Consider the following 21,561-nt stretch of genomic DNA (forward strand, 5'->3'; position numbering starts at 1 on the left):
CTTCAGTAAATACAAAACTAAAAATTTGCATTTTCAATCAATTAAGAAATAATATAATTTTTGGAAATAGGCAGTTTAAGGAAATCAAGTCCACAGTCAAATTAAACATATCATAACAAACAATATACAAATTTAGGTTGTTTAACAAACTTCTCTTAAATGCTAATTTTGGTGAGAACAATATTGAGTAATGGTATATCCCTCTCCCTTGAACATGCAAGTCCACCCTTGCTTTTATCACAAAACTGTGACGATATAAACTGTTAAAAATAAAACTGAACTTCTTCCAAACAACCCCAGAGTGTGAGTTCTCCATCTGCCCTTTACTCCATTTCTGGGAAACATGTCTACTGAAGGAAGAATTTGAAAATGTTAAAGATTAATTACCTGTTTGGATGCTATTAAAGTTTTGTAAATGTTAACAATGTGAGTAGACATGTGCATGAATATTAGAACATCTTCTTTTGTCCACTGTTGCAGAGACTGCAGTGGTACACAGCCCCATGACACTGATTCAGTGGACATGAACTGAGGTGTTGAAGTTACCTGCAAGTGAAGAATGGGAGGTGTGCTGGTTTAAAAGTTAACCAGCAGGAGGAATGAACCCAACTCAAAGGAGAGATTATAAGTCAGAATAACAATTTATTAAAATAATACAGTAAGTACAATAATACAAACAAACAATTGGTCTCAACCCACAAAAAACCCAAATGTATAACCCAGTACCCTGGGGCCTGAATAAAGTGGTGTTCCTTGGGCCCTGTTTGAGTCCAAAGTAAAGGGAGAGGGGAAGAACCTGCTGGTGGGTGAGCTGCTGCAGTCTGGTCAAAAGTGGTGATTGCAGTCCAGTGGTGGTCTAAGTCTGGTTGAGAGCGATGAGATGCAGCCGTCCTCTGGATCCCACGAGTGGGTTGAAAAATGTTCCAAAACTCCAAGATTATATATCCTCCAGTTCAGGCAGGAATGCTTGGTACTCTCCTCAGGGTGGGGAGTTTCACAAAGGGTGTGAGGACAGAAACATCCTCCTATCTCACAGGCCTCTTAACACCTAGTTTATAGCCTGAGGAGTCAGGCTCTATGGGCAGAGGGTGCGAACAGTCTATTGACAACAATAGTCTAGTTTCTGGGAAATGACATGGAAGGCTATAGAATACAGTTTTGGGTTACACCCACCATGATGAACTGATCTCAGCTGTCCTAACTAGGACAGGAGGACCCTCTACTTCCTAAAGAAGTGCTTCCTGAAAGAAAGCACTAAAAATATTAGAAAGTGTGTGAATCAACCTTCTGGACCCAAAGATGGTCTGGACATGGTAAGAAAGCTCTCTTCATGGGATGCCTTAACAACCACGATGGATTCACTTTACAGAGGACTCATCTACAAATTTAACTTTACCTTTTTATGTACCCTAGTCAGCTTTTTTCAACTGCTACTAAAGCCTCAACTTTGATTTTAGTATGTTTGAGAACAACAAAAGTTTACCAAAAGACCAGCTCAGAAGATGCTTTAGCACAAGTCTGACATCACAAGGCTGTCTAGGCTTGGTACAATACAAACATGAAAGTTATGATACAGCTCCTAAGATTTATACTCAAGCTATTGAAAATTATCTCTCAAGAGGAGACTTTTTACAATTTCTCAGTACTATTTGGACTTCAGTGCTGTCACAAGAACCTCACACCATGAAGGTGTCCTGTTGACACTAATAAAGTCTGTCACCCCTAGCTTTGGAGGGACGTAGTTTGAGTCTGTTGTGATGCTGTTCATTTCCATTAAAGTGAGGAAATTAGAAATGTACAAGGCTAACTAAGGACAAGTATAAATGCTCATGGTACTAATTTTTCCACTTTACACATTTTAACTTCTTCAGATGGCAGCATTTCAAAACTACAGGCGAAAAAATCATGTTAAAATCATTTGAGAATGAATAGATTCCTAAGTCTAATGTTTTTTTCTCTCTAGCCTTGTACTTGCAAGAATTCTAAAATTTTACCCATTTATAGACTTTGCTTTCTCAAATGAAAAAGCACAACCTTCTCAAAACCTCTCCTAATCATTTCCCTTCAAAATAAAGGAACCACTGCACACATCTGGTCTGACACACCAAATTCCAATTTGATGTCATTCAAATGGAGATAAGTGCCGAAGACAGAAGTGTATAGAGAAAGAATACAAATTCAGCTTTCCTGTACATATATCCCCTTCTGTCTATAAAACCTGGAACAAGACATTCATTATATCCCTTGACTAGTCAGAATTAAGTGCCATCTTTATTTGAAATAGGCTTAACTTTACTGAGAATACACATTTTGGAAATTAGAGAGTAATTTAAATCTTGCCCCAGCATTCTATTTATACATGTATTTAAACTGACATTGCAGCTGAAGCACTCGTATTCTTAATCAGGCAGGGGTCTACTGTGACCTTGTTTCTGGCATTTCCTAATACGTCATAATTTGATGGGATACTAAAGATTTTAACAGAGAAAAAAACCTCAGCACATTCGGTATAGAATTTATAGCAAAAATATGCAATACCTCTTGGTTTGATTAAAATATGCTCAGGAACACCAAAAACTTTCACAGTTTCAATGTTTCCTTTGGAAGTTTATGCATTATACTTCATAGGTCAGTGATGGTGTTTGAACGTCCTTTTAGGTTTCTGTAGGAAAGTACTGAATGAAGACATTATATGATCTCTAGTTGCTTTCTATTCAGTCAATGAAAAAGTGTATGAAGAGGTTCTGTTTGGTTTGAATGACATGATTTTCTTCACTAACATGATTAATGGTAACTAGTTATCAAATTCTTATGTTTGTTGGAATGGACCATGGTTGGAAATCTGGTAGATTGTATAATAAATGACATCTTGTTTCTGCCCTTTTCTAGGATCAGTTTAGTTTATGATTCATAGTAAAGGGAAATACAAAATGGCAAGAGGTATTTGAACTCATGGCTTTAGGTTTCACTTCCTGAAATTTACTGCAGGTTAATGCAGTTTTATCTGGTATTACAATGTGAAGACACAGCCTTGGTTTTCCTGATTTGTAGTAAAACTCAGGCACGAATAACTCCAGATAACACAGTGTCTGTGTATGTGTATGTTTGTGTGGAAATGAGCAGTCTATGAAGAACTCAGTATTTAAAGTTAGGTTTATTACTTGTCAAGTAAGACCTTCCAGACATAGACTTTTCAAAATATAACAAACAGGCATTTTAAAGAAGCAGTTGGCATGAATATCTTAATTCTTATCTTGTATCTCCTTCTTGGCAGATTCTAACAATGGTAGAGTATGATTCAGCTTTCTTGTGGTAATTTAACTGTACATGTAGGATTATCTTTGACAAGTGACTGGTGTCTCAGAAAAAAAAATAGAATATAAGAAAGAGATTATTGAAGTGGAAGAGAATTTTTCATTTTTTAATTTAGTGAATGAACTTTCCTGTTTTGTTCCAGATTTACAGCACAAAAATAAGATAATTTTGGTCAAAAACATATCAATATTCCTTGTGAACAGAAACAAATGATCTCCCAAATACTAACATCTGGTCTAGACACATGCTTAGATTTCACGGCATATCCATTTAGACATTGCACCTCCATATGATGTCTGAAATGACTAAGTCTGAACCAGGATTTTTGAAGAAATGTATGTGAAAAATGAAGTGTACAGAGAAGTTTGAAAACATACACTATTTCTTGAAATTTCTCATGATTTACATTTGTTAAATATCCTCCATTAGCATTTTGTCTCTAAAGCAGCTTTGTGCAAGTGATCACATAGGAAAGTCTTTTCTTTTTGATTTTTTTAACACTGTAAGACATTAAACCTTCTTTTTTTCTAGGAAAAAGATGAAGTTGTGTTACTAAAATACCTTCGAACATTTCAAGAGGTGGTGCTGAGAGCTGCAATGCCAACTCAATCAAAGCTCTGATGTTTGCTGCTATCTCCATGCATGTTTACAGCAGCTGACATATGAAAAGCCAGGGAATAATTTGAGTTTGCAAGCTATGAAATAAGTCCATTTTGGATCTGAATCTGGCTGTCAAATCACTTTGATGGGTTAATCTGACACAAAATGAAAGGATACAAATGAAAGAAACTTTTGGCAAGCCTGAAAAAAACGGATGCACATCTGCAAGGCAAGTGATTAGCTTAGCAGTGTCCTTTCAAAAATCAACCAGGAACCCCTTCCCCCACCCATACAGAAACTAGTCCTTTTTGTTCTTCAAATGTTTATTTATAGGATTATAATGGGGAAATGGAGGAGAGAGGGCTTGTGACTTTGATGATAGTGAAAGTCTGTACCCCCCAAACGTGGTAAAGGAGATAAGCATTATAGGATTAAATAGGCATGACAAATTTGTGTTTCAATTGGGGACACCATTTCAGGCAGAGATTTTTCTGTCAAAGCAGAAGATTTAACTAATACATTCTGCAAAGGAAAAAAATCAGCAAAGGTGGGAGGTTTTTCACTGAAAACAGATTAATTGCCCTTGGAAAACAAAGGAAGGAATCATGTGCTAGGGGGTGGTGCTGCTCCTCTTTGAATGTCTTGTGGTGTCATGTCTTACACTGTTATTTACTTTTACACAGTATCTCTCAGACCAAAGTGTGCAGAATACTGTATATGGGAGATGAACATATATTTGGGGGTTTGGACTCAACATCTGCACAAAATTGCTTGCTAGCAGTGAAATGTAATTTCTGCTCAATATCTTGCTTACTCTTTGAAAAGAGCAGAGAAGGCAGAAGAGGAGGAGAAATGGCAGGTGGAAATGTATCATAGGTTATAAAGTCTCGCTGGAACATTGTGCCCGTGTCACACTTACTGCAACAAGAAGTTGTTGAGCTAGAACAGAACTTGTGAACAAACATGCCTGTGTTTGATAAGGTGAATTATTTCACAAAAGCAAAAAAAAAGACGCACAATAAATACCCTGGATTCTATGTCCTCCATTTCCAATGACTGCTAAGAGAGAAAGAAGGCACACATTATGGGTTGTAGAAGTTCTAAATGAATTCAATGGACAGTATACACCGAGTGGGGACTTATCTTGGCCACCTTACTGCTGACTTGAACTTGACTAGTTACCCTTCACTGTCACAGACAGAGAGAGCAGAAAGAAGCAAAACAGCAGAGAAGATGCCCTGTACACCCTGAGAATGCTTGTCCAGCTTGCATGGAAACGCAGGCAGAAGACTTCTGGAGGTTACTCTCTCAAGTTCTGGTTTTACAGCAGAAATAAACTTTTTTTGTCCCTTACACAATTATCCTGTAAGCCACAAAAAAAAAAAAAAAAAAAAAAAGGGAGAAAGAGCCTCAGAAAAAGGCTTAAAGAAAAAAAGTAATTGGTTCTACTCTGATTCATGACAAGCCCATGTGCCAAGTTAATTAAAATGAAAGTAGTAAGCAGACTCTTCTGTCATACTCATAAAAAATCTTCATTGCATGTTGAAGAAAACATTTCACGTAAGTATTAAATTCTACAATTATTTTCCAGACTTTCTGTTTATGGAGGTAGTGGGAAAGCATATAGGCTTAGCAGGGCTTTTTTTGATGTCACTGATCATACTTAAGAATTGGATGAACTTTAATTTGTATAGATTTAGTTATCATAGCACATTACATCACCATACCACTACTGAGTCCCTTGTAAACCTTCTTCTGTTCTCTTGTTTATGTGGTACACTCTCATTTTTCTTACAAGGACACACTGCAGCTTCAGATTCACTTGAAGATGGATGCCTAGTATGCTAGATATAGTACAGTTGAAACCATGATCAGTGTAAGAAAGTAACAATATGTCCATTGTTACACTGGTTACAGCAAAAAACCATAGGTAAAATATTAACTAGAAAAGAAAATACCTCCCTGAACAAACTAGACAGAAATAATTGAACAGGGGTATTTCAGGAGAGGCATGCTATTTTTTTAATCAGCTCTTCTTTCAGATGTTTTTCTGCTTGCTTTTCTTTGTTTGCTGCACTGGGTGCCTTGCTCTCGCTGTCTCCTGTTTCATTTCACTTGCTTTTACTGGGTGAAATGGGGCGGGGAAAAAAGGGAGGATTAAATAAGTGGTTTTACTTTCCCTGAGCATTGCTTTGTGTCTTGGCAGGGGGTCTCACTGGCTTTTTGCAGAGTTTTTAAGCTCCTCTTAACATTTTCCTTTAAAGAGGAAGTGTGTGAGAAAGTTATTATAGACAACAAGAAGAAAAAAATATTTCAAAACACTGTATCCTGACTGTGAACTTCACTTCACCTACAAATCTTCTGTATGCAGCTTTCCTGAGAATATATAATAGTGGTTGTGTGGGATTTCTTTGATTTTGAGGAGCAGACTGAAATATCTGGAAAACGAGCCCTAAAACATGGTCGACATCTTTTGAATTTTCTATGCCTTTGTGTCAATCAAGATTACTCATATGTTTGAGAATTTCATTATTAAAACAGCATTTGTCAGAATAAATATCAGGCAGTGCTCTGAATGTATAATTAAAAGAGAAACGAAGACAGATAATGGTAAGATATGTCTATAATAAAATTTACCTAACTAGTCATACCTAAGAGAAGTTAAATTCCACCTTATGATTTTAAAGATAGAAAAGCACATGGTTTATCTGCTTTTGGGCCCCCTGGTGGTCTAGTGGTTAAGATGCAGCGCTCTCACCGCCGTGGTCTGGGTTCGATTCCCGGTCAGGGAACTCCTCCGGGCAGATGGAGCTCGTCAGCCCTGTAAGGCCATCCATCTAAGAGAAGGGCACTCTAAACAAACCTACGTCCTGAGGACCTCGCTGCCACTGTCCAAGCTCGCTCGGCCCCGGCAGATGAACCTCAGGATTAAAGGGTGGGCTCAGTTCAGCGCACACTGTGTCTCACCTAAAAAATCCACTGCGCAGGCTCGAAGGGTAATGACCTTTCCCAAATCTTCATTCACGAAGACTGACCATACTATACTATCTGCTTTTAATGGAAAGATTGATATTTGGTTTTATGGCCAGTGATGATATTAATTTTTTTTATTTTAAATTCTACTTTCTTTATCTTTTCTTAGAGAAGTTGTTATCTTGTCTAATTTTGCAAATGCTTTATAAAACTATCCACGGGTTTCACAGACTTCAAGCAAGTCAACTTACTTTTTTCTCAAAACTAGGGTTTTTGAGGGTGTGTTCTGAAATTTCATTTTTCAAGAAATAGGGTTTATTAAAGGCCAGGCTGATGACTGCTTTTGAAAAAAACAATGAACAAATCACCCAGGCCCTTAGCAGGAATCTTACTTGGAGACCTGGGTCTGTAAGCTGAGTTGACATGGATAGCTCTGTGTCAAAATTCAGTATCTGATTGGCTATAGTGTGCTTTCAGTTTTCAACCTGGGAGAGCACCAAGAAGCTATGTGCAGCTTTGCATGTGAATAGAATAAATAAACTAGTGCACTAAGGCATACCTGTCAGCTCTTGAAAGCTCTACTGTAAACAGAAGCACTTGTCGAAGAAGAATACATTTTAAAATTCTCCTAGAAATTGCTGGACTGGAAAGGCTTCACAGAGCAAGAGAATAGGAAGTCTTGGAGGGTTGTAACACAAACAGGTGTCACTTTCATATGTCTTCAAACTCACACTTCAGTAACCTTGTTTTCCTGATAAGCTTGTGACCCTAATGCAAATAAAAAGCTAGGCTCAGAGTCATATTCTTGACTAATGTCTTAGTTACAGCAGTTAATTTTACCTTCTTCAATGATAAAATAATTAAATGTCTTTGAAACAAGTCCACAGTTAATCTAGCAATTTATTCTTTTGACTGACTCTTAAACTGAACTTGGCAATATATATCAACTCCCCGCCAGGGAAAAGGGGTGTTAAAAAAATAATCATGTAAGGAAAAAATACACAATAAGGAAACAAATCTGAAGCAAAAGACATCCACTGTTATTAAGCTAGAAAAAGATCCAAGGTTAAAGTGACTTCTGCAACACTACACAGCCAAGAAATTTCCACAAATCAACTATAGCCAGTAGAGAGTTGTCAATCCGCCAAAAATTCTCTCATATTCAGTGAATATTGACATTGCTTTCACATCAAATGTGTGACCTGCACAAAGGAAGCATGCATATGTATACAGGGCCTTATGTGCTGATACACAGATTTTGCCTGCAGCATTTGACTTGGAGCAAAGGATTCCTGTGAGGTCTCTGTCCTCTGGAGAGTGTCTGCACTGGATGCTTCCAGAAGAAAAATGTCACTTGCTCCTGGGTGCCAGGGCAAAATGCAGCAGTGAAAGAATGGAACCTAGAGAAATAAGTATGGTCTTAGGGTTTAAATGAACCGAGTATCTGTCACTTATGTGCACAGTCTTATACAAGTTATATCGGAAATGAATGAGAAAAGGTAATGTATGCCTCAGGGTAACATTTAGGGTGTGTTGGAGAATGCAGATATATGCCTTGGACACCCTCAACTTCACTGACACCATCAAAACACCAAGGATTTCTGTCCACAAAGGTAGGAGGAGGGAACAAAGTGACTTCAGATTCACTTTGTAGTCCATTTATTAAATGTCTCTTCTTATAAGGACTATATAAACAAGGCTGGAAACAGGGCATCTGTGCTATGACAGAAAAGACTGTTTAAGTTTCATCATCCCTGCAGAGATAGAGCAGTTAAAAGACAATTATTGTTATTTTGGTGCCCTTATTCTCTTCCTAGACCTTCACAAGATGTGCTTTTAGTCACGTTAGAGTACTTAAATTTTCATTTAGGGTCTGTGTTGCCTCAGGCCTATATCCCTCTTCTGATATACCTTCTATTTGTTTTACCATGAGAATGTGCCAAATTCAACTACCAAGGATGTGACACAAATTTGCAATTCACAGAATAAGTGACAACATATTTTAAATTTGAATATTACTTTGGACCTGGCAAGCATGAGATTCTAAGTGAAACTAATATGACAACAGCAAACATTCTCTTTTTTCTTCTTAAGGGCAAAAAAAGAATTCCACTTGAATGTATGCATGGAATACATACAAAGATTTTTGCTATTGATTTTAAATTACCTGTTTGTGGGGAATATGATGTAATAACTTTAAACACAAAACTTGAAATGTGTAATGCTAGAAATCTAGTTTAAAGAGAGCAAAATGTCATGTTTCAGATTTTCCTATTACTGTGTATTTGAGTTGTATTGAAGTTAATATCAGAAAATGTTTGCAGATGCCAGACCACTGAACATCATTGTATGAAAATCTAATACTACGTAATGCCAGTTAATAGGATGGGAACACTGCATTGTGTTAGACTTTCTCCCAGGGAAAGTCACATCAAATCTCGTTAATATCTAAGTGGATGTAGCACAATCATTCAGCTGCACACTCTCTTCTATGCCCAAGCTCCACTTTGCCTCCCACAAATACATTACTTCTCACCAATCTGCTTGCAGAATGTGTGCTATTTAGTACCAAATCAACCACCACACTAAGAAACCACAAGTGCACGTAATTTGCTGACTGCAGTCTCCAAGCAAGAAGGTCAGCCAGATTACACAAGGAACACAGTGTGAAGACAATTTACTTCAAAGGATATCTCCTGTCCCAGATAGCAGGGAAACTTTACCTACCATCAGTTTTTTGTTCTCTGTACATTAAGGCTTATTTATTGTACTTTGTCTAGAAAATATATTTTTTCTCTCCATGAGGACTATCTCATAGGAGAAACTGCAGTCTGGATAGTGTTCCTGGATAGTGCGAAGTGTTTGCTATTACTAGCTATGTATGTTGCAGACATTTAGTAAATACCATTAAAAGTACAAAATGTAGTGTTTGCAAAGCTATCATCTGTCTCCTACCTTGTGGTAAAAGCCACAGCCTCTTTTTATTCAGAAAGTCTCTAAATACATAAACAGAGAATATAGCAAGATATTCCAATTGTTCTATTCAGAGGAAACTTCATTTTTAGCTTGAATCTCTGGATCAGTGGATCTCCTCATGGCTTTGATTTGACGTAGCAAGAGCATGCCCTGGCTCTCTGGTCTTTATGTCGTTAAGATGAGGGATGCGGTGAAAAAACACTGACATGTGGGAGTGTGGATCTGGGCAGCATTAAGGAGGAGGAAGGGAAGGGGATGGTGTAGCTCCAATCAGGAAGCAGAAGTCTTGTCACAGCACTGTATATAGATATAGGATATCAGATTAGGAATTGCATTTTCTGTCATATCCTTGTCCCAAAATTCTTTTCTCTTTCCTGTCTTATTCTGGCTGAGATGTACATTTATTCAAAGTTTTCTGGTTTTGTACACATAGGCGAGTAACGGGCAGAAGTTTTTCAAACCTGATGAATTTTCTGTAGCACAATGAGTGTTGGAATTGTCAGTATGGAATTGTGAATACGCGATGGAAATTACCATTGCTAGGCTAAAACTTCCATGCTAGAGCAAATGCCCTGGAAATCAGAGATTTTACACATGTAGAGAGAAGGATTTTTTTACCACTACTTCAGAATTGAGGTAGTTCTGGAACTACTCTGTTTTTAGAGATATGTCCTCACTTGATTGCAGAATACAGTTATACTCACTGACCCTTTATTCAAATTTCCCAATGGAAAGACCTCTCAGTAGACTTTTAAGGTATATAGCCTGTGACCTGGTGGGAGACAATACACTGATTGTGCAGGACTCTGACAGGGACAGAGTTTGGTAAGTCTCAAATCCACTGTTTCATGAAGAAAGTGAACATCTACTTAATATATTGCAACCTAAGTTTAGGGTTTGAATATTTTTAATATTAAAACAGAAAAATCCCTTTTGACAACATTAAAAAGAGAAAAATCCCCTTTGACTGACTCATTTTCTGTAAGAAGAAAGTCCTTCTGAGGGGAAATCTTGAATGCAGACTTTGTTTGGAGAAAATTTATATCGCACAGTTACACGGTTCTCAAAATAAAAGCTTGTTACAGCAGGTCTGACAGACCTTTAACTACAGCACAGTGGTGCTGCCAAATGGAACACACACTGCTGCTTTCCTGTGGCAGTAAAACTGATGTTTTAAACGAGTCTTGCAAAAGGATTTCTCTGCTAATTGCAGAAATAGATAACATGTGCCTTGAGCAGCCATTATTCATTTGACAGTAATTTTTCTTAAACTGTAAGTGGCATTCTGCTTCAATAGCATTTGAGCGCCTGAACATTTCCCACAAGAAATGTTAAAACTCTTCAATTAAGGAAATCACTGACATGGATTCTGGCTTTTGAGACTGAAGATACCTGAGGTGGTGTGTGCTTGGCTTCTTTTAATCAGAGGGTTTCATATACCAGAAGGTACTTTCAGAGACTTTTTTTTTCTTCTTTCAGAGTATTTTGTATCCTATTAGCATATGATATTATTTAGCCTGGAAAAAAGCATTTCAAATATAGGAAGCAAAAACTTCCATGTTAATTTTTTTAAAGAGTAAATTTTGTCAGAGAAAGAAAGGTGATACCTTGATGGGAAATGAATATAAATCTACTCTGCAGATGGGATGATCTGATCCTGTTGAATACCAGGGGTAGCAAGACCATCTTGATTTCAGCCAACTCTAACACCTATTATAAATATATATAAACAAAGGAAACATAATATGTAATAAAATTTATCTGATATTGAAGTAATTTAATATAGCTAAAATAGAAATCACAGGGGAAGTTCACACTGTGAAAAGTATTGGACCCAACCACAAGGCTTCTCCAGTGGTAGGAGAACCCTGTGTGCTGTAGGTGCTGCCTCAGCTCTCAAGAAGCAGATCAGATTTTCTGCCCTCGATTTTCAAGGCCCTCAGTTGCCGCTGCTCAAATGTGATCTGTGAGATCAAAGTGTTGCAGATCAGATTTTTTATCCTCCATCCTTTCAACTTCTTTTCCTTCATTGCTTTAGCTATTATTTCATATATGTTAAGATTATGAAATTTGGGTTCACTATAATTTGATTCCCCAGCTCAGGAGAGCCTGAATTTTTAAGTGAGCAGAGAGAGTTTAAAAAGCCGTAATGTACATTAAAATCCAGTTAACAGAGAGCCTTTTTTAATTTTGTCTCCCCAATAAAAAAGAGGAGAGGACTCAGCTGAGAGAGGCATAGAGCTGAGCATAAAATGTCAGTGATTCTGCGAAATACTGTACTGTTTTTCTATTAAGAGTATGAGATGTGTATAATAAAATTGGTTTAAGATTAATAATAAATGACAGTTCAGTAGATTAGGAATGAGGAAACTTGCATAAGAAAGCACTACAGGGGAATTAACTGTTACATAAAATAAAAGGAGTTTGAGACGGAAGCCACTGTCTCTCCTTAAAAAATGCTTTATTGGTTCATCTGCTAGCCAATTTAAAATATACACATATTAACACTTGAATCATTGCTTAAGATGTCATTGGGAAGAAATCTTATGTATGATAATATAATTTACATGAAGGATTATTAAATTGTCTTCAATACAGCTCTAGAGAGAAATTGAAACAGTTTAGAGTTTTGAGTAGTGAATAGTGAAATGCTGCTTTTCAGAGCTTCTAGGGAAATAGCTACAGGATTTCATGTGGTAACATCCTTATCTGAAATCAAGACTAAATAAATTATGATTATTTATGAGAACAACAGGTGATTAAAAATAGATTAAAATATTTTTGCTACATCACTTCAAATAAAAGCTTCATGTTGGAATGGCTCTAACAATGTCAGTTGGTCTACAGAACTAGAAGCCTGAAAAATGAACGCAGCATGAAATCTCTGAAATAAACTTTATCTTAAAGTAGTATTTTTATGAAATAAAACTAGCTGTTAAAGTGAGTAATAACATGGAAACTGGGCAAAAAAGACTACCATGGTATTCCCTCAAAACTAAACTTTTAGCTAATTGAAGACAAGTTTAGTATGTGTATCTCAGAAATCTCCGTACAAGTAAGAAATTATGGGAAAATGTCTTTTAAAGCATGACTTCACAGATAGGCATCTAGACGAGTCCTGTATCTGTTTAATCTGCCTTCTACTCTGACTCCTAGCAACTGAACACAAAGTCCTGAGTGCATGTGTGCCATACATCTTGAACAGAAGGATGGTCCTTGTCCTAGGAAGCTCATAAGTGGAGCATAAAAGCAATGCTCCAGGTTAAGTGTTGAAGTGTATTATGCTAGACTGACAAGAAGATTAGGGTTGATTTAGTGTGAAGTCTTACAGTGTTGGCCACCACAACGTCTGCTGGAATCAACAGTAGTCAGAGCCAAGAACAGCTAGTACAGGAAAGTTTAAAACCTAGAAGTAGGTGTCTTTGGCAACACATGAAGGAAATCTTTAAAATTTGCACAGCATCTGCTGAATGAAAATAAACATCTTTAAATTCACACCCTTCTGGAAGCCATGCTTCTTTCCCTGGGCAACAGAGAAAGACTCTGCTTGAATTTGCAGAGAGAAAAATCCTCTCCTGGACTGCTCTTTTCCCCCAGGAGGCATAAGAGAGGCTAACAGAGAAAAACAGAGAAACATGGAATACACACCCTTTACAAAAAATTCTGTGGAAAGCTTTGAGAGAAATGCAAGTATTCGTTTTCCTGAGAAGCATGAGTGAGAGTTTTTCTTATTTAGAAAGAGTAAAGTTATAATTTATCTAGAACTTAAAACCACATTTTTTGACAATGATTTGGACATTGAAAGTAATGAAGTTGGAAATGCTCTTCAGTAAAGGGACTTCCTATAAACCTTCAAAACCTGTCTATATCTCAGTGTTTCATCAGGTGCTAGCTTCTGACATGAAGTTAAGAGTACTGTGATAAATAATCTATATGGGGCCAGGGAAGTATTGTGCCAAAAATGTATTTATGGGATTTGCTCATTTGGAAATCTCTGAGGAATATTTTGTCCATCACATCTTTTTGATTTGATTCTGGGGCCAAGAGTGGAAGTGAAGGTAGACTGTGATGCTAGATGGAGAAAATCTCCAATCTATCACATAATGAGAGAATGCTGTTATCAATTCTGAAACATTTGGTATAGGCATGTTACAATCGGGTTCTCTTTTGCAGCTGTCTTCAGCTTTCCTGGGACTTAGTTGTTTTGAGGGAAGTAGGTAAAGCAGAATATAATTTGCATAGTTCCATGAAACTATTAAAAAAATAAACCCACAAAAGTAGGACTCTGTTTCATTCCTCACTCCGAGTATTACAAACAAAAATAGATATGCAGCTTTAGCAGCTGTAGGCATCCATGGGCAAGGTCTGCTAGGAGAAATGGTACAGTAGCTTGTAGTGGAAACTGCAAAAAGAAATTATGAGCCTCTCTCTTAGGAGACACAAAGGTGATCACATCTGCTAGGCTAACAGGGAATCACAAAAGGTATAGTGCCTTCTGGGCATTGTATTGTGTCTAGCTGAGCTGGAGTTTATTTCCCCATAGCAACCCTCACAGTGCTGTGCTTTGCATTGGTAGCTAGAAGGGTGTTAATAACACCCCAGTGTTTTGGCTACTGCTGAGCTCGGCATCAGCACTGTAACATTCCTTCCTCAGTTTGAGGGCAAGATCCTGGGAGGGGACTCAAGTAGGCCAGCTGACCCAAACTGACCGAAGGGATATTCCATACCATATGACATCAGCTCAGATATAAAAGCTAAGACAATGAGCTGGAGCATCACAATCAGTCAGAAACTTGTATTGTGGGAATAACTGAAACATGGTGGAACAACTCACATGACTAGAGGATCATGATGAATGCCTATAGTTTGTTTCATAAAGATAGGCAGAGAAGAAGTGGAGTAGGAGTTGCACTCTTTATTAAGAAGAACCTTGAATGTATTAGAAGAAAACTACGGTCATTGTTGAAGTCCTATTTTATGCCTTTGGATCAAGATCAGAGGGGATCTTACAGTCGGCGTCTGCTACTGACCTCCAAACTAAGACAATAGGGAAAACAAAACAATATTTAGGTTATTTAAGCAAGCTTCAGGTCAACAGAACCTGGTTCTAATGGGTGCCTTCAGTTATCTAGACATTTGTGGAAAGAAGAGTACAGTATGTTACATGTCACCCATCAAGTTCTTGAAATACAGAGAGGACTATTTCCTCATACAAACATCAGGTGTGCCAACCAGGATCGAGGCACTGCTGGGCTTGCTACTCACAAGACTCACTTTGTAGTACCTTGGTTAGTGACGGCCTTGGCTGCAGTGATTGCAGTATTATGGAGTTCAGGATCCAGCTGAGCACGCTGAAGATTAGTACTAAGAGAAAGGTTTTATATTTTAGTAGAGCAAACTTCTGCTTTCTTAGAACGCAACTGGGAGGGTCTCCATTGGAAGCTTCTATGAAAGATAAAGCAGCCAGCAAATGCTGGGAGTTTTTCAAGAACACTCTACTGGAAACACGAAAACAGTTTATCCCTTTAAAGGTAAGGAAAATAGGTGAAGGAAGAAACATCTTTAGCTTATATTTGAGCTTCTGAGGCTGTTCAAAACCAAATGAGAAGTGTACCAAGATGGAAAAGCAGACAAATACCCATTGAGAATCATAAGGTCATTGCCAGGTGCAGTTAGAAAAGCAAAACCTCAATTTTAATTGAAATTGGCCACAAGAAAGGGTTCTTCAGGACCTCTCCTCAAGCTTTTACTGTTTAAGAGAAGACATGAATTAGTCACCAACAATGCTGAGAAGTGGGAGGTTCTCAACACTTTCATCTCTGTTGGGTCCTACACCTTGGGAACAAATTTCTGGCTTAATGCAAACACAGACCCACCAGTAGAGAAGGAAGAGCTAGTATTTGAGCTACTACAGGAATTTGATCCCTATAATTTGGTAGCCATGACAATATCCATCTGAGGGTGTGAAGAAAGCTGGTTGATATTGAGAGGTCACACCATTGCCTTGGAGAAGCTGTGAAGAGCAGGGGACAACCCAGAAGACTGGAAGAAGGCTAAAGGCACCCCTATTTACAAGAAAGGCTTAAAGAAGAATCCAGAAACTACAGGTCTATCAGTCTTACTTAATTCCCTGAAAAAATTGCAGAACAATTTCTCCTGGGAGATATCATAAATTCAGATGAAGAACGTTTTTGGGAAAAGCCAACATGGATTCACCAAGGGCAAATCATGCTTGACAAACCTGATTTCCCTCTACAAAGTTACCTGCTTGGTCAATGTGGGGCAGGTAGTCAACACTGTCCACATGGATTTCTCCAAGGCTTTCAAGGTTTCCTAGAGAAAGTCTGGACAAGTAGCCTGTGAGGTGGGTGAGGAACTGTTTGCCCGGCTGCACCCAGAGGGTGGTGGTAAAAATCTGCTTTCAAAATGACCAACCTATCACAAATGTGATCCCACAGGGATCAATTTTGGACCTAAAGCTGTTTAGTATCTTCAATAAGTGATCTGGAGTATGGGATCAAGTATACAGAGCTGAAATTTGCTAATGATTCCAAATTGAGTGGGGATGTGGACACCTCATAAGGGAGATCTGCCCTGCAGGAAGACCTGGATAGGCTGGAAGAGTAACAAGAGTCTTATGATGTTTGACAAGGACAAGTGTAAGATATTGCACCGGGAAAATATAAGCACAGACTGGGATCTACTTGTCTGCTCTGTCAAAAGGGACCTGGATGTCCAGTTGGACAAGCTCAATCTGAGTGAACTGTGCTGCTGTGGCACAGAAAGCCAAAAGGACGCTGGGCTGCATCAACAAGGACACCATTAGGAGAGAGAACTCTACTCATCACTTGTCAGGCTGGAATGCTGTGTTCTGTTTTTGTCCCCACTATACAAAAGAGATGTGGACAGGCTGGAGAGCACGCAGAGAAGGATCAAAAAGATGACCAAAGGACCAGAGAGGCAGCCATATAGGAAAAGGGTGAGAGAACTGGGTTTGTTCTGCCTCGAGAAAGAAGGCTTAGTGGATATCTGATCACTGTGTTTCAGTATTTAAGGGATGGCTACAAAGACCATGGAGACTCCCTTTTAGCAAGGAGTCATGTGGAAAAGATGAAGGATAATGCTTGCAAGTTACGCCTGGAGAGATTCCAATTGCATACAAGAGGAAAATTTTTCACAATGAGAACAATAATCCATTGGAATAATCTCTACAGCAAAATGGTGGATTCCCCAATGTTAGACATTTTTAAGTTTGTTTGAATAGAATGCTAGGTCATTTCTGTGTTTTTGCCAAGAAAAGCTGTCCGAGATGATCGTCGAGGTCCCTTTCCAGCCTGGTGTTCTATGAAAACCAAGAAATAGCCATCTTACTGCTCAGTCATGTTAAACCTGATGAGGTTGTATGTGGTGTAAGAAAGACAATACCTAATCCAAGTTACATAACAGCAGAATCAAGATCCAGCGTTGATCTTACATGTCATTGCAAGCACTGTGTGTGACTCACCTACTATCTGTATGCTTTTGTTCCCCCTCTGAGAGGGATTAGTAAAGATAGATACACTGATAAAGAGGTGCACAAATGTTGTGACAGTCTTACAGCATACTGTCTAATATGGAATAATGGAATGTTCAAAGCAAATCTAAAACTTTACTGCATCATGGAGATGATTTTCAAAATGTGTATTTACAGATACTAAATGCCATACAGTTTTGTTGAAAGTCAGATTCATGATCAAAACCATTTTCAGATCAAAAACAAGTGAAAGGTTGGAAATTGTTGGGAAAGAATTATGTGAAACAAGAGGACTTATTTTGCCAGCTGTCTCTTCAATAGTCTGAGTAGTTCTGATCTCTTCATCTTAAAAACAAATAATAAAAGGTCTAGTAGAAGTGAAGAAACTTCAGAAGGGGACAACAAGGAAGATCAAAGGTACTAAGCAATTTCTATATTGGGTCTGGCTGAGCAAACTGACACTCTTCAACTGGGATGAGAGAAATTTCAGGAGGCAGGTCCACAAATCATGGAGGAAGCAAATTGATTTTCTCACCATCTCTAGGACATGCTAGTGGGAGGTTAGTTCAAAACAACCAAAGAAGGTGTCTTCTAATCAAACAGAGGGCAAACTGTGCTCTCTGCCGAGTTCGTTGTGCTGTAAAGTTTGTATGAGGGAATGAAGCAGCAGACTGGACAAGTTCTTCAAGAGAAAGTTATTTAAAGACTTGGGATCAACAAATGATTACAAAATATACATACTCAGGCAGTCTTCTGTGTTGAATATAGTTAAATATGAATCAAGCAGCATTAGGAAGAAGAGACATGATTTATCCTCTCTCATTCTTTTAAAGTCATTTGCTCACAAATGGAGCTGGAAGCAGACGATTGAATAATATGCACCTGTGGAGTGCCATAGGACAGCTGTTATGTTGTAAAATTACTGCTAAAATTACTACAAATTAAATAACAATTGCATCATATGAGTGAAAAAAGCTGATACCATTTTATATCTCTAAAGTCAAACTGAAAAAATTCAGTGCCTTCCTTCAGTATTGTTGATTTCTTCTCATGGTTTCATTTTACTGATTCAGGAAAGTAAATTCTAACAAGTCATCAAATACTTCTATAGAACCAAAGGTCAAACAGTAATATTAGGAAAATTTGTATATGACACCACAGAGATATACTGATTATTGAGAATGGATTTTTTAATTTTCCATTGTTTTATATGTAAGTAGGTGAAAAACAATACAGTTAAGCATGTTACTAAAGTTTTTCTTCCCAATGACAACAATACACCAAATTTAAAAATCAATTAGATGTTTATAAAGTGTTTGAGTCCCTAATTTTGATTGACAAATGGAAGACCCTCATCAAAATACTCTCTCTTAGTGGAACCTAAAAGTACGCATAGTGACTTCACTCAGCTCTGCAATGACATTTGCTATAATTAAGGAAGTGATGACTTTTTATTCTCTTTTTGTTCATGAATTCATATTTTTACAATCAATATTTAAAAAGAAAGAAAAACTTTACAGCATCATTAAGCACTGTAGTATTAACATATATATATAAATTTCCAGCTACACTCTTGCTTTTTTATTGTATTATTCTGATAGACTCCCTTTTTGGAAACTGTTAAGTGAGGATAACATGTTTTTGCTTGTATGTTCAATGCATGACACAAATATGTAAAACTTTTCTTAGGTCTTATTTTGTATGCCTTAATGTATTATCACTTTTTGCTCCCCTAAATGAAACAGAAATAGCTTGAACTTTGAAGACCCATCTTTCAGATATCATGTGTGCTAAAAGTATATGTTGACATTACTTTTATTAAATATGACTTCTGAATCCTCGTCCTTCCACTATTCTTAGCAAGGCAGCTCCCACCTGCACCTTTTCTGAAAGGCATCGCCACATGAATGTTAAAGTTTGACGTTTCTTTAGTTCCCCTCTACCCAGGGAGCCACTTCCAAAGTGGAGATCAGGAATTTGTTTACGTATAGTGTTGAATTAATATCTCTGATTTATGTCTTTACCCTCTAAAGTGAAAGAACATTAATTTTTAATGTAGGGAAACAGAGAATGGAGCAAGGTAAGGGTTTTTTATGTGAACATTTGAGGGACAAAAAATGAACAAATAAATCTGTGTTATTCCATTTTCAGATTTTCATCCTTTCCATTTAAAATCACTAAAAGTTAAAGGAGACTCATATTCACAATCCATTCTGTCTTAGCTCTAAACTGGGGAAATTTCCTCTTTCTAATATTTCTTTAGCACTTCAGTCAATGTACAACAATTCAGTGTAGAACAACCCTAAAATTTTTTATATGCCAGACTCACGGATATTTTTCTCCTTCATCCCACAGACAGCAGACTACATCCAAAAACCAACAATGAATTCTGCATCAAGATACACTGAATACCTCACACATAACCCTCTGGTATGTGTTATGAAGAGAAACTTAATTGCTAGAGAAGTCTTGAACTTGAAATGTAGTTTTTCTGCATGCTGTTTCCAAGAGACATCTCTGCATTGCCTCAGGTGAATGTATCTGAAGTGTGACTGGAATATGGAAGCCCTCATTTCTTGTTTGCTAAGAAAAACCTATCCCAACTAAATAAGTATGAAACACAACAGAGCAACTGGAGGTTGTTTTTAAAAGGGCAGGAAAACTGGATGTGTAACAAGGATGTCACTCCGCCTTCTATATGGAAGACCTATATATTCACTCCTCCAGGATAATTCCCTTGATTTCTTGCCCCATGAAATTCAATTATTTTCAGTGATCTTTACAATACTAAGATCTTATCACTGGATATGTGTTTCGTATTTCATAAACATTAACTGAAGCTTTCATTTCTCATTTCAGAGTATTTTAAAACACAGATGTGACTTTCATGCATAACAGGAGGATCACCCCAAACTTTTATTAATTTTCATTTAAAGGTACTTTAAAAATAATTCACTTTGATGCTATAAATCATCAGTGCCAACTTATTTGAAATAATTTAATGTTAAAACACTGAGATCATTGCAGAAAATGGAAAAACAGTCAGTGTTTCATTCATTAAAGCTGAAAAAGTTGGTCAGATTGAATTGCTTTGTCTCCTTTTTTTTGTTCCTTCTGCAATGTACTTAATTTACATAATAACAGGCTGTAGAAAGCTTTATTTCTGATAAATGGGAAAATACCTAAAATTTTCAGCCAACTGTAACACGTACTGTAAACATATATAAACACATTAAACATAATATGCAATAAAAATCACTCACTTGATAGTGAAGTGATCTAATATAGCTAAAACAGAAATCCTAGGGGAAGTTCACACTATGTAAAATATTGGACATTCAAAATTTCTACAACAGAAGTCAAGATCAAGACTTATCTGTGTTTGGGATCTTACTGTCCTTTCTCTGTTATAGAAGTTGTTTCTCACTACAAGGTAGGTGGGAAACATGATTTCACCTCCACAATAGCTAATGGGAGAAATCTTAATTTAGTTAGGCTGCAACACAGAATTCAGACTTATCAGTGTTCTTTTGTTACTAAACTATGGGTTTTGATTATATATTTCGTTCAACCTGTCATGCAGGTATTGTTTGTAAGACCAGTCATGCATGTAGATTCTTATCCTATTTTTGTCATTATTTAAGATTGGTAATAAAACTTAGCTGGCCCACTAAATCAGGCACAACTTGTAATAATATATTAAATTAAGGTACCTCATAAAATTTGTTTAGTTATAATTGCATCATTTTCTCTGGCTTAATTTTTCTCATCTAATTGAGATAAGGCATCCCATTGTCTTTCACTCAGGTGCTATTTGTATTAATGGAAATATAGTTTGATTTAACTGTAAAACAGGAATACCAGCAATTAAAATGAAGCAATTTCAGAACAATTAGTACCAGATCATGAAACCTGAAGCCTAAGGAACTATATGATTAGACACACTGAGTCAAAGCAGTCAACAAGCTGGTTCACTTTATGCTTAGACTAAAATCATTATTACATGCTGATGAACAATTTATCAGACTAGCAGATGAAGGACTTTTATACAATATTAACATTTGAGTACATTAAGATTGCAAGATTTCTTATGTATGAGGTAGATAAGAGCTTCTGTTAAGGAACTGTCCTCCAAACACCTGTTATCTAACGAGGCATATAGTATCAAGATATAATTTATATTC

At 37.2% G+C, this 21,561-nt stretch overlaps 2 long non-coding RNA genes across 3 annotated transcripts in view; both read left to right on the forward strand.

Annotated features, from left to right (window-relative positions):
• LOC127471976 (uncharacterized) overlaps positions 1-21,561 on the forward strand; it is a 273,985-nt gene that overhangs the window by 9,167 nt on the left and 243,257 nt on the right. The gene's annotated exons all lie outside the window — the stretch shown is intronic.
• LOC127471965 (uncharacterized) lies at positions 444-20,332 on the forward strand. 2 transcript variants are annotated; one of them, XR_007904810.1, is made up of 4 exons: positions 444-566; positions 1,214-1,313; positions 3,847-4,148; positions 19,737-20,332. It is a non-coding gene; the product is annotated as an uncharacterized LOC127471965 (long non-coding RNA). The 2 variants fall into 2 exon arrangements; XR_007904809.1 differs by lacking the exon at positions 19,737-20,332 and adding an exon at positions 5,117-6,505.

Source organism: Manacus candei, unplaced genomic scaffold (genome assembly GCF_025592945.1).
Source record: "Manacus candei isolate 608988 ecotype Guabito, Panama unplaced genomic scaffold, ASM2559294v1 h1tg000027l, whole genome shotgun sequence".
NCBI lineage: Eukaryota > Metazoa > Chordata > Aves > Passeriformes > Pipridae > Manacus > Manacus candei.